We start from the raw sequence: 10674 nt of genomic DNA, 5'->3' as shown, positions 1-10674 counted from the left end.
GGTGAGCTCAATCCCAGTTTTAAAGAAGGATAATTGACTGTGAAAGTGGCCAGGTGCAGCAATGGGAAAATTCCTGCCATCCTAATGTCATGAGGAGTTTTACTGCAGATTTCAACATGAACTAATGAAGTCAGTTTCAAGGCAGTTGTAGATACCCTTTAGTTATTTACCTCAATTTATGGCAGCACATTGTATTCTCTCCTTTCTCTAGCAGGAATTAAAAGAAAAAAGAAAGGATGATCATGTTTGAGTTCAGAAATAGAAAACAGTTATTGTGTTAACCTCCCTGAAAAGCAAGATAGCACTCAGTGAAAAGTGTATTAGGTCAAATCCAATTATTTAGTAACTCCAAAGAGGTCAATAGAATTGCAGCACAGATGAATTTGGTCCAATGTTGCAAATTAAGAAAGTGAGCTAAATTCTGCCCCAAGGCACATCCAGTGAAGTAAGATCTGCTCTACACATTTAGCAGAGAGGAAAAAACTGAGCTTACACCACACAGGATCAAGTCATGCTTGCTCTGGCAGAGTAAATCCCTTACCAAACGCAGTGGACCTACTCCTTAATTTGGAAAAGCATGATTTGGATGTTTCTTTTTACCGTTGCATGTAAGAATGTGATCACATTAGGAAGATTTTCTGTCATCACTTTTCCTTCAATTTCAAAACAGAATACACAGGGTAGGGGATATTATGAAATCACAGTATTGGACTGTATCCCAAAACAAGGATTACATTAAATAAAGAGGGAAATACAAGCTTGTCTCTCAACTGTGGTGCTCCAGTTTTACTTGGATAACTGTAACAAAAGTAATCAATCATGGCTGAGTTACAAATGTACACATATCTAATATGGGGTGGAAGATCTTCCAGGAAAAACGTGGAAAATATATGCTCCTTAATAAGAGCAAAATCTGTTTTTATTATTGGATGACTGTTCTGTTCATCGAATACCTGCACAATACTGGAGTAAGATAACCTGCAGCTCCAAAATACAGAAACAGTTCCTTTCCTCACGCTGCTCAGTGAGTTGGACTTTCCTGTTCACAAAGCCTATCACTCAGCTAGAAAGCAAACTCTCAGCTAATGTTATCTTGTGTGAGTTGCAGAAATTTAAAGCACACTTATAAACTGCAAAACTACTTCCTTTATCACTGAATGTAACTGAGTTTCACAGAATCACAGAATGGCCAGGGTTGGAAGGAACCTCAAGCATCATGAATCTCCAACCCCCCTGCCACATGCAGGGCCTCCAACCTCCCCATTCAATACCAGACCAGGCTGCCCAGGGCCCCATCCAACCTGGCCTTGAACACCTCCAGGCATGGGGCATCCACAACCTCTCTGGGCAGCCTGTTCCAGCACCTCACCACTCTCTCTGTAAAGAATTTCCCCCTGACCTCCAACCTCCCTCAACTTCCCTTCTTCAACTTAAAACCATTTCCCCTTGTCCTGCAGTTATCTACCCTTTCAAAGATTTGATTCCCCTCCTGTTTGTAGTAATGAAATGCTGCAATGAGGTTACGTTTATGAGTTTATGAGCTTTCAAAATCCTGCCAAAGGACTTTGCATAATTGGGAATGTAAGCTGAGATCCCCATAGTTACCTAGTGCCCAGTTCTCCTTGAATCCCATCCAACACAGTACTCATCCACTTTTGGGGATGTCTCCACCATGCTCAAAGAAAGAGGATATCAATATCTGGTTTCGGGTTGAGCCCCGAATGAGAAATGTGGGAAAACCGTAAGGAAAAACTTGCTGCCTGGTGATAGCAGTTTATCTTCAATTATCATCTGCTCTTTAAATTTTCAGACACTAGCAGGACTAAAATATCACACACATTTTGCATTTTAATAAGGAAAGTCCTGGAAGTACCAGAAATAAATGGTATTCTCAGGGCCAAACTCTGCCCCCTTCCAGTAGAGTCAGGCGGAAGGAGTGGGAGTGAAGTCACCCTAATTGGTAACAAAGTCATTCCGTTCACTTCTAGTCTGGTTACTAATTTCCTCTGTGCTATGTAGAAAAGTTAATTGATTTTACAAATAAATTTACAAATAGTTTCACAAATAAATTGCCTGAATTTCCACACAAAAAAAAATTCAGCCCAAAGCTAAGATTTACCCTGGAAAAAGCTTTTTTCAGCAGCTTATAAAGGCCCACACTTTAAAAAGAGGGATTGGTGCAAAAGCTTCCTCTGTATATTCTGTTGATCTTATGCGAGGATTGGTTTAACATTAGCTGTATAGGCAGCACAAAAACTCATATGGGCTGAACATTGCAGGGCTGCCAATTTAATTTGAAATGACTTGACAGAAAATCTCTAGGCCACCAAATGCTATTATAAAGCACTGTATTCTCATTAAAGGTCTGAGCCCTTTTTTTTCTCCCTGAGGGCAGACTCCTCGTGAGGCTGTCCCTCTGGCATAACATGTGATAGAGCTAATCTGTCTTCACTTGGACAGCACTGCGGATATGCAAACCCAGGTGGCACTAATAGGTTTACAGTAATAACTATGGAATTGGATACAGTATGTTACACTGTGAGAAATTCCCACAGATCAATTTTTGTGGTGAAGGTTAACCAACAGGCATAGAGACCCAGTATTCTTTTTTTTTTTTCTTCTTTTTTTTTTGTTTTGTTTCACGGCTCTGTTAACAATTTTATGGATTTAAAAATAAAAAAAGAGAGAATGTCCCATACTTGGACAGAGTGTAAATATTTAACTTTTCAAGCATACCTACGATATAAGTACATAAAAATGCTCTCTTGTAAAGACAGCTTCTGTTGTCAGTTACTTCAGTGCAAATCTGGAGGAATTTCATTGGCTTCAAAGAAACATACCAACGCAAACGAGAGCAGAATATGCCCCAAAAATGTATTTAACATAATATAGTGTCACGCCGTTTTGTTCGCGCATTTCAGTGGCACTTTTGTAACTTTATTGTTGGAAATTACAATGAGAATAAAATTAGCTGTATAATTATAATGAATGCACCGTACAATTGAAAATGCCCTTGTTGTAGGAAAGCATTATAGGCAGAGACATAAAATTGTGATCTGACCATTTGTGGTCATTAGAGATCCCATGGTACTCTTTGTAAGATTAGGGGCTTTAATCTCAGTGTGCTGGCCAAATTCCAGCATGGGTAATTACATTCTCTCTACCTAAATTCTCTGCATTTTACCCAAGGTGGCTGCATTTCCATGGTGCATGAAGTACTCTTTGCACGTCGATTTTAGAATTCTCTAATACCCATTAGCATGAAAGGTGTTATACAAGATGTGATATCTCCGTTACAATTAACTTAAAGTACATTCATTCCAGAAAATAGAAAAAGCCATCTGTCAATCAACTACAGCATTTAATGTACTGATTAAAAACATCATTTCAGTTCAAGAGGCATTCCTGTACTGTGGTATGTTATAGTCTTTGCAGTCATAAATTCCATACCCACGTTAGCTATCACAGATGGAATATGTTGTGAAGTAAAACACAGCACTGGTGACTGAAGGGGATGTATACAACCACACTGCAAATTCACCCAGCTTGTCAGCCCCCTAACAACGCTATTACCAGCTCAAGCCAAAGCATCTGTCTCGCTCGAGACTAACAGAGAGATCTCCTCTAAGGAGTGTAATAATCCAGGAGAAGCAGTTCTAAAACAGAAGTCCAGTTCTAAAACAGAAGAAAAGTCCAGTAGAAGAAGTACATTTCTCAATGAGCAGCCACCTGAACATGCAGAAGCAAGGCACCTGTCTACCTGCAGACAGGACAACGGGAGATTGCTTGCCCATGTGATTTATTTCTTCCTCAGATGATTCAGGTAGTGCCTCCTACTTCAACACCTACTCATCTTCATCAGTAAGCAAAGACATATGGAAAGAGGGATGATGTACTGTGCATAGCTGCAAGATGGCTTTCTAGCCCATAATAATGCTTGGTGCCTATGATTTTCTCAGCCATTTTGGTTCAACTTTCACAAGAAATGGACAGGCAGTAAAATAACATAGCATCAGAAGAAAAAGCAGCCATGAAAAGTACTTCCAAGCCTTCCTTCTACTAGCATCTCTTTGCCATATTTTAAATGCAGCCAGCGTTTCCACACCCAAGCACAGAATGTAACCATTAAAGTAGATTTGAGTTTCATTCATTTAATCCATCTACAAAGCAGTTAAAACAAAAACTTTCCTAATTGCTGATGCAGTAATTCATGTGCCAGGTTAGGAGATGTTCACTCTAGTAAAATGGCATCTTTATTATATGACTGAGACTAGTCATGTAAAATGCAACATAAATAACATCTCAGAGCCTGGCTTGGTGAAACCAGATTTAAATATAGAGAGATATAAAGATATATAGATATAGATATAGATCTAAAAAGTGGTTAATACACAAATCGCTTGTATCAAACAGTCATTGCCATGTGCGATGACTGACACTAAGTGCAGCTGGAAGCAGGACATCACTCATTTTCAACTGATATTTAAGCAGGAAATCATTTACTATTGATTGTTATTAAGCAGACACAGTTGTGCTAAATTAGTGCAAAATGATCTGATGCATGAAAAGAAAACTACCGTTAATCAAAGTAATATGAAGTGAATTTAACTGTATACTTTAAACAGTTCTCATTTGCTCAAGCCTTCCATGCTGATCTACACAGCCTACCTACACAAGATACAGGTAACAGCTAAGATTAATGCTGTTGTCTATTTTTACAAAAAGTAAAGATTTCTCACATCGGAAAAACACTTTATACAGTGTTTTCTGCTAAAAGACTGTTTGACAGCTGACAGCATGCAACTGCTACAGCAAGCTCTTTTTCTCTCTAGAGAAAAGCTGAAGTATTTCAGACACAATATCTGATACAGATTTCAATAGCCTGTCTTTTTAATTTTGATTCTTTGGATCATTACACTATTTGTTTTGTTGTGGGATCATAGTCAAGCTGTGTATGGCTAACTTGGGTATCACAACTAGCGTAGTGTCCTACTTCAAGAGAACAGCATTACCTTCAGATCACCTGTAATCCAGAGCTTTCAGAGCTGACTCCACATGTAAGCAATGAATCATGACCTTTACATTAGGGTCACAAAGTTTAAATACCCCAGAAGTGTATTCCCACTTATGCTTTGCATTGCACAGACACAGTTCAGATCTGAAGAGATCTGATACAACATAGGCATCCATGAGGTACCCACTTGGAATACTGGCTTTCTTTGTTCCATGTCTTGCCAACAAAAATGGAAAGACACCTCAAGAGCATCACTCTAATCACTTTAGATCTAAGTCAAGTCTGCAGCTGCCAAACCCTTGCTGAGGTAAGCTAAATCCAAGACAAAAATCTCACAGGGCTCAAACCCTAAAAATTTTAAACAAATTAAGTCAGAAATAAAAAACTACATCCAAAGCACATGAGGAAAAAAAACAAAACCAAAAACGAGTTGTAGAAGTAGCGAGTTATCCAAATCCCAACAAGCACCTAAGTAAAACCATGAATGGTTCTCAGAGAGCTGGGCTGGTATCTTACTTCGAAGGAGCCTATTTAATACATGCTTGCAAAGATGCAAGATCCTCGATGTCTTATTGATCAGTTTCAGCAACATATTTGAGCAACAGAGGAAAAAATATACTTCTTTCTTTCCACAAAGAATTTTAAACAAAAAGGAAAAAAAAGTAGTAGAATTCTTTTTTTCTAATTTACTTCTAAAGAAATGCCTTGTCTGAATCTTTCAGCTTTAGAGAAAGGTCTAGCTGAGTTTAAAGCCAACTAATAAATTAGTTAATTAATGAACTGGCAGCTCCTGAAATGGTTGCCACATTTTCAGTTACCCACATCCAAACCCAGCCTTTTATCTCAGTTCTTCTTCCTCTTTCAGTGAAATTTCACATCACCTGTTCCTACAAAATCACATCAACATCTGAATTTCAAACAGCTCTATTTCCTTAAAAAAGATATCACAATCTTCTGTATTACAAGGGCTTATGAAACTATACTTTGTGTAGTTTTATTCTTTACCACCTCATCATCTCTCCTCCAGCTCTTCTCCATCCCCAGACATCAGTCAACAGTCATCATTTTCCCCCGTTATGCAATCCACTAATCTCCAGATGCCACTATCTTCATTGCCCAATACAAATCACAGTCCTAAAATCACTGCTCACTGTTTTGTTCTGTACTCATTTATCTTCCTTTACAACCTCCTTCCTTCCCTCTATCATAACTGTCTAACTGCACAAGTTTCCCAACATCTCCTCCCTCTTCCAAGCTGTCTCTAAAACGCCCCATGTGAATCCTCCTTCCATTCTCACTTTCTGCTATTGTTAAGGTTTTGTTCTCGTTTTTCACTTGTCTTTCACCTTTCTTGCACAAAACATCTTAACCATAATGCTGCAGAGACAGTTTTAAATCTCCATTCATAAGAAACGTGAATATTCAACCTAAGATTTTCACAGAAATACCTGCTGTCCCACTCAGCCAAGAGCACTGTAAGCTCTGTGGGACAGCAGGATTTTCTCCCTGTACTTCTAAGTACTCTCCTGAAGCCCAGCAAATAATAAAGCAGCCGTATATGTTAATGTAAAGAGATAACACAGTAATAATGACCATACACATATGCAGCAACTTTTCTCCAGATGGATCCCAAAGCACTCCGTACCATTTGCCAATTAGCTGTACAAAACGAAGTATTTACATAGGAATCTTTTCACCCACTAACAGTGGCACACTGCCAGCCAGGCTTTAATTGCATGGAGTTACACAACACAAATTTAAGACAGGAAGTGAAAATTCACGTCATATCTCCAGGGAGAATTAAGACTGGCATATCACAATTACCGTAACTGGTTGCAAAATGCAAATAAATATACAACAGAAACTGATGCTTTTTGCCAGAATTTTTGAAACGTTCAAAACATTTTTATCCGACCAAAGAACAGAGCTGTTAAACACGCCTCAAAAGCCAAACACTTGGAAAGATTGCTGTAATTAAAAAAAATAATCCAGTATACTCCTGAATAGATTGAGTAACATTGAGAACTGGAAACCAGTCAGAACCTGAGCCTACTCTTCTACAACTGCTGTAGGGTTTTGCTCACTGCAAAGCAGGACTTCAGACGACAGGAAATATTCTGTTGTGGACTTCTTACAAGAAGCGATTCAAGTATGCTCTCACATATCTATATTTAAATGACAACTTGAATGAATTAGCTTAATAAAAGCTGAAGTCATTCCTGCTCGTGACTTTTTCTGCACATTGACAAACTCACAGGAAGGCAGCCGCTGTTAATATTTAAGCGGAAGTTCCATTAAAAAAGCAACGCTTGGTTCTCAAACAGACTTTTAATTGGGTGAAGTCCTGGCATTATCCAAGCCATTCCGAATTTTTTCACTAACTTTAACAGCGTCAGAGTTTCCCCACAGTTCATGGAATTGAGGATTGAATAATGAAAAATAATATTTTGAATAAATTATTCACCAATTGCTGAGAATTTATGAATAATGTATTTGGAGGATAGTATTCAACCATACAGAAAGCTGGTCAAAGAGGGGCAAATGTGTTTCTGAGTAAGTTATTTAACAATTAATGGGGGAAAAGAAAACAAAAAACTATTCACAAATGTCATTCAAATAGCCCTGAACTATAGTAACTCAGTTTCCAGTTTTAAATGTTCTTTAGAAAAGTGCCAGGTTTTCATGCACACTAAGCTTTCTTTCATTATTTCAGATCCTCTTGTTTCTATTTTTCCCTTTACTCTAGCAAAATAACTTCTTTTTCCAGTACCACCAACACTTTTGTAGGCCTGACTGACATCCCAGTATGCAGTGTGGTACTAGGCTTTAAATGACTTCTCCCTTTGCCAAGAAGCATGGAACAGAGAAAAAACGAGCGTATGAACTTGGAATATATACCAAGGGGGAGCAGAGAGGAAATCCCCCTCAGGATGGCAACACGAGTCAGAGGAAATGTAGAAGGGGGCAGATAGATGAGGGTGCCACATTCTTCCAGGCCCCTCTTGCACCCAAATCTACACCTGGATCTGCGTGCTTGGAAGGACCTGGGCTGATTCTCACAAGAATTTCCATTCTCAAGCCATGACCTGATCCATCATAACCACCTGCCAACTAGGCTGCCATTGAAAAGAAATCTTGGCATTTGTTGTAATTATGCTTTCTTAACTACAGCAATGTTAAATGTGGGGAAATTGCTTTGTTTTTCTTTTTCCAATATGTATTTAAAATGCATTGTAGCACTCTAAGCTTGGCTGGTGTTACCGACTCCATGGGATTTTCTCAGAGCCTTGAGCACAGCATAATGGAGTGCACTCATCTTTCAACAACTTTACACTTTTTTTTCCCAAATGCAACTTAAAAACATAAAGGTCACATTTAAATACACAGAAAGATACACAGCCCTGCTTTACTCTTGTTTATTTTTAAGTCATTTGCTAGCACTTAAGGAGGATCTCCAAGTTATTGTAAACCACCAAGGTTTAACAGAAATGAACTGCTAAGTAGAATTTACCTGAAAAAGTGGCAGAGGTAGAAAAAAGCCTACATGGCAGTCTGATGAATATTGTATTTGTCTTCTTCATACACAAGGTGTACAGAAATTGGTGACGTTTATTGTGTTCTGAATAAGAGCAAAAGCAAAGTGAAGTGAAAGCAGAAAAGATCAGAGCACAGGGTGTGTAATAGCTATTCTCAAGAAAAAAGAAGTGAATGTTTTTCATGCAAACCTGCTTTAAAATAATAGAAAATAAAGATATGTATGATATTTTTCTTAATTTAGTATGTTATAATACAGTCTGGTTTGGCATCAAGAACATATAACCATCAGTAGAATGTAAATACTACAATCTTTGTGACACTGTCTATTCTACCTACTCTTTCTGCTGCTATTTTGGGTTGATGCTAAGAAATCACACCACCTCAAGTACTATTTTTATTAATCAAAATTAAGCATAGCTAAACTATGCTTAACTGCTCAGTGAAATCTTATTTCACTGAATAAATAAGTGCTAAAAACAACAAACACACACAGTAATGTGCATTGTTTCATTTCCACTTAATACACATCCATCAGTGTATTCACTGTGCAGTAGAAGTTATCAGAGGTATGTATCAATAGAAAGAGATTTATTTATTAGAGCATGGTTGTAATGTTTGGATCCCAGGGCTGTTTGTTGGCCTGCAACAGAGATGTGAATTCTGAAGCTGGAAAGAACCCAAGATTAAAAGTAGATAGTGAGGTTTACAGTGCAAGTTACTCCTCCAAAGGCGTTTATCCATCTGAGTCAGAGCTGAAGCCGCACGGTGCCAAGGACACGGTATTGCTGGAGGTGTTGTCTTTCAGCTGAGATGTACAGCCCTGTGCTAACCTACATGAAAAGCAGCAGAAGGATGAGGTCACGGCTGGGAAGGAAAGGCAGCAGTGCAGGGAACCCACAGATCGCCAAACAGCCCAAGGCTCAGCATAGGCTCTGCAGATCTCCAGTTGTCTGACCTCGCTGATTAGTGAGATGGGAAACTAGAGGAGATGGATGGGGTTTGTAAGGAAGATGAAAGAGCAACTGAATCCTGACAAAATAACCTGTCTAGGACCTGTTTCTAATGTCAGCAGTTAGTTGGTGCTTTCACATTTAATTTGGACACCGCCAGACCAAAGTCTCCCAGGCACAACCTGTCACCACACTAATTTCAACACTGTTAAAAGTGGGATACGTTTGTTCTTTTTGTTGCATTTTAAACTGCCATCATCTCCTCTTTATTCTTGGAGCATTAGTCTGATTACTTCAGTATTCATTTCAAACAGTGCCCTGCCATACGTTAGAGCCATCCAGCTGCTATACGTGCAAACATCCAGCTCCTGGCAGAAAAGAAGCCTTTTTCTTTTTTCCTTCCCTCTTGACTAGAGCAATGTTCAGGTCCCATCCATTCCCTAATGAAACGACCCCTTTGCTAATATTGTGCTACCTAATATTTACCACAGTGGTGCAGAGTCCAAAAGGTAAATTTGAAAGGAGGTGATTTCAGCCCTCATAAACAACCAAGAAATGCTTCAGGACCAGCAGGCACGTACAATTCCCCGGCTATAGCAGGTCCAAAAAAGCCATACACAACAAACCTGTTGATTCTGCTTTATCTTCTTGCTTGCTCATAAAACTGCAAAAGGATTAACCAAGAAGTTTCACAGAAATTGCCTTTCTGACCTTCTGTTTTTTCTAACCCTACTCTTGCTGCCCTGCTGCAATCAAACTCCTATTGAAAACACTGGATATTTGGAGCACACAACATTTCTTCCTAAAACAGAGGAAAGGGGCAGAAGGTAAGGACAAATTCACATCAATACACAAATAGATAACAAGGAACCGAATTCAAACTCCAAAACTTCCATATCAAAATTGAAAAGGAACCATGGAAATAAATACCCTCGTAATCAAGTTGCATCACCCCTACCAGGTCTTGGATTCCTGATGCTGCCTTGACTTGCTAAGCAGGAAGCAGGCCAGCATAACTACCTACTGCTAGGTACGGTACCGACACATTTCAGGAATAACAGTTTGGGAATTGGGACAGCTGCTGCAGCCTTCTACATTCAGCAAGCAGAGTAAAAAGAGCTCCACTGAAGTATAGTTTGTATTTGTATTGCTTTTAAATTGCATTTCTTCCAA

This window comes from Lagopus leucura, unplaced genomic scaffold (genome assembly GCF_019238085.1).
Source record: "Lagopus leucura isolate 7727_CA_CO unplaced genomic scaffold, USGS_WTPT01 Super-Scaffold_73, whole genome shotgun sequence".
In the NCBI taxonomy this organism is placed as follows: domain Eukaryota; kingdom Metazoa; phylum Chordata; class Aves; order Galliformes; family Phasianidae; genus Lagopus; species Lagopus leucura.
This window is presented reverse-complemented; position numbering follows the sequence as displayed.